At 33.7% G+C, this 3,738-nt stretch overlaps 1 long non-coding RNA gene across 1 annotated transcript; it reads right to left on the bottom strand.

Annotated features, from left to right (window-relative positions):
• Positions 1-917: 917 nt before the first annotated feature.
• LOC145586204 (uncharacterized) lies at positions 918-2,318 on the bottom strand. The gene is made up of 2 exons (XR_014100825.1): positions 2,038-2,318; positions 918-1,186 (listed from the first exon to the last, which is right to left on the bottom strand). It is a non-coding gene; the product is annotated as an uncharacterized LOC145586204 (long non-coding RNA).
• Between the last annotated feature and the right edge of the window lie 1,420 nt (positions 2,319-3,738).

Genomic DNA, 3,738 nt, shown 5'->3' on the forward strand with positions numbered 1-3,738 from the left:
TTTTTTTTTTTTGGAAAAATTACAAATAATAATCCCAACTTTCATTAATTTCGGTAGAATAATCCCAACTTTGGATTATATTGGAATAATCCGAACTTTGGGGGTAGCTTTTTTTTCTTTCGATCCCAAATGCCAATTATCGGTTGAATGGGTATTTTTTTTTTTTTTGGGTTAAAATGACATGTGTTGTAAACTAATTTGTTAAAAAAATATTAAAAAAAAAACCAGCAAAAACCCCAACCACCCTTAAAACTCCAGCAACCCGCCACCTCCCTAGCCCAGCAACCTCGCTCGTTGAAACGTCGTCCCTCCCCACCACTGGACTCACTGCATGCTCCGACGCTTCCCCTAAGCCACAATCCCCCTCTTCGAATCCCCACACCACTTATAAAACCCCTCCACTCCCCATTTTGAAAACTTCCAACCACTTCGCTTACCCCTATATTCTAGCGGCTAGGGTTTTCGACGGTGAGGAAGTGGTTGTTGGGGGTTTTCGGGATTGGGAAGGGATTTTGAGGGTGTTTTGAATGGTTGGAGGGGTTTAAAGAGAGTTCTGGTTGTGGAAGGCGGAAAACCAAATTGGAAAAGGAGGGGATTAGGGGTGGAGGTGGGTCGCGACACCAGCATAGGGGTTTGGGGGGAAAGCGGCGTACTGTTGGGGTAGGGGAAGGGAGGGGTAGATGCGGTGGCAGGTGGTGGTACGGTGGTCAGGTAGGGGGATAAGGGTTTTCTGTTTTTTTTTTAAAATTAATTTTTTTTCTTTTTTTTTACCAACTGTAGCTTGACACGTGGCATATAACCTACAATATCAGGTCATTGACTTTTGTTGACCGGTTTAGGATTGAAGAAAAAGAACTACCCTAAATGTAACACCCCCGAAATTCGAGTCTTTAAAAACAATAAGAGTAACCTTTAACTTTCAAAAACCCAACCATCGAACTCTGGAAGTGTTACTGCTACACTTATTTTCCGTAGAAAATAAATGCAAAGCAAAAATAACATAATATTTAAAATAACTAAGTGGTCTAAGTTGTGGCAAAATAAAATAGTCATTACATCAAAACTGCAATTATTTGAAACCAATAATTGAGAGGAAATAATTAAATTCGGGGATAAGCTAAATTGTCTTAGCTACGTGATTATTCTAACGTCTCCTCACACGTAACCGAGTACCCTTTTTACCAACCTACAAAATAAATCAGAAACAAGAAAAGAGAGAAAACTCCCAAAAATCAGATAAACTGAGTAATTCCAACTCCATCCCGTAAAATAAATAAATTTTAGTTCAAAACAGTTTATACATAATATAGTCTCATAAATATTTTAATACTCAACCAAGTTCAAATAGTCACATAACATATTATTACTTTATTTAAGAAAGGGAAAGAGAACGCCAGTAAGCCGGGACTAGTCCCTGTCACCACCTACTTTACATAGGGTCGCGCGTAACCCCAATTGGCCATAAAATAAAACATAATGTCCCTAGTGTGCACACCCCTCACTAATACCCGGTGATTAGGAGGAAGACTAACAACAATATACAATAAATTAAACCAACTAGTAGCAACCATCACTACTAGTGGGCAACCTGTTCTTCACCCTTTCGGGTTTCATTTTCCTTCTTAAATTAAATTTCACTGTACATTTTATTAGATTATATCATCCAATTACACTGTACACAAGTATTGCACAAATCAATTTAATTTCAAGTAACAACACTTCAATTTCAGTATTATTAGACCATAGTCATCCTACATGACATATAGACCATCAATCACGTATAATCAATCATCCAATACCCAAGATTATATTTAAAAAAAAAACTCATACGATAACAAATAATCATACTTTTTTTTTTTTTTTTTGAAATTACATATACTAGTACACAAAATAGAAAACTCATATATAATATATGATTCCATAATATCATACGATAACACACTCATCACATATAATTACATAAACACGTATTTGACACATAATATTTCAAAATAATTTCCTAACGGGATTCTAAAGATGATGGACATTGAAAATTACCTTGATCGTGCGTAAAACTCCAGGTAATTAACCCCTGAAACGGTCACCTAGTAGCCTCCGTCTACAAATAAACGATTCTAAATTAGATAATTATACGACTATATATATAAAAAATTGAGGGTGTGATTAATTTATCACAATCCATAATCTAGTCACCCCAAAAACAAAATATAAACAACTAATTATAGAGTTAGATGGATAGTATTATATCATCATCATCTCCACCATTATCATCATCACCATCACCATCACCCATCATCATCATCACCGACATTATCATCATCACCATTATCCCCAAGATTCCACTAAAACCCAAGTCCCAAATTCCACTGAAGCCATACAAAATCGTTTTTATTTTTATTTTTTTTTAAAATTTTTAGAAATCAATAAGCACAAAAATCCAATAGACCAAATACATACTGAAACCGAAACAATGGAGTGACGAGTTGCGGTGACTTCCGAACTCGTCAAAATATTTATTATTAATTTTTTTTTTTTAATTTTTTTAGAAGAGATAGTTTACCTGAGAAAAGATTGAAAGTACGGTATTGAAATTTGAGGTTAAGGGGGCTTTATATAATTTGAGTTATTTAGCACTCTAGAAATTTCACAAGATAAGGGTCAAAATTATCTTGAGTTTGTTACATAAACTCAGTAAACAGATTTTCAAAATTCCTTTTTATCAGCTTCCAAACCAATCTCTGTATGTTATCCAAAATCAGTTTTTTTTTTATTATTATTTTTTTAATTATTTTATCAAATCCGAAAATAATAATAATAATAATAATAATAATAATAATAATAATAATAATAATAATAATAATAATAATAATAATAATAATAATAATAATAATATTTTTACAATTTGAAAATAATAATAATTAGTTTTAAAGTTTATTTATTTATTTTTTGAAAAGAAATCGTTGACTAAAAATACTCCAAAATTAATACTCCAAAATTTGAGGTATTACACTAAAAGTTGGGATTATTCCAGTATAATCCAAAATTAGGATTTCACTAGTAGAAAATAAGTGATGAGAAGCCCCAAAAGGCAAGCGTTTTAAAAATCCGCTTGCCATTCACCCTTTTTTTTTTAAACCTGTAATATGAAATGGCAAGCGGTTTTGGAGCGAACCGCTTGCCAATATATATAATGACAAGCGGTTTGGGGTTGAACCGCTTGCCATTAGATATATTGGCAAGCGGTTCAACCCCAAACCGCTTGCCAATTAAAAAAAAAAACCCTAAAACGCGCTTACCCCTCCTCTTTTATTTCTCTTCTCCTCTTTCCTTACCCCGGCTCTCTCTCTCTCTCCTCTTTCATTTCGGCTGCTCTCTCTCTCTCTCTCCTCTTTCATTTTGCCCCTTTCTTCTTTCATTTTCTACTCTCGTTTTCCCTCTCTCTCCTCTTCCCTCTAATTCGCCCTTTCTACTTTCATTTTCTCTTTTCTTTGTTCTTTCTCATCTCATCAAATTTGAACATAACTAGGTATTTTCGAGCTAATTTCGAGGATAATTTCAACCAAATTTTGAACAATTTTGAACAATTTCGAGCAAATTCGTGCATGCATGTGGGTGTATAAGTTTTTTAGGTCAAATTCGACCATGAAAACTCTAGATCTAGAGTTTTTATGGTCGAATTTAACCTTTAAAACCATAATTTGAAGCCAAAATTGGGTTAGATCGATGGTTTTTTAATTT

This window comes from Chenopodium album, chromosome 2, assembly GCF_948465745.1.
Source record: "Chenopodium album chromosome 2, dcCheAlbu1.1, whole genome shotgun sequence".
Classification (NCBI taxonomy): Eukaryota; Viridiplantae; Streptophyta; class Magnoliopsida; order Caryophyllales; family Amaranthaceae; genus Chenopodium; species Chenopodium album.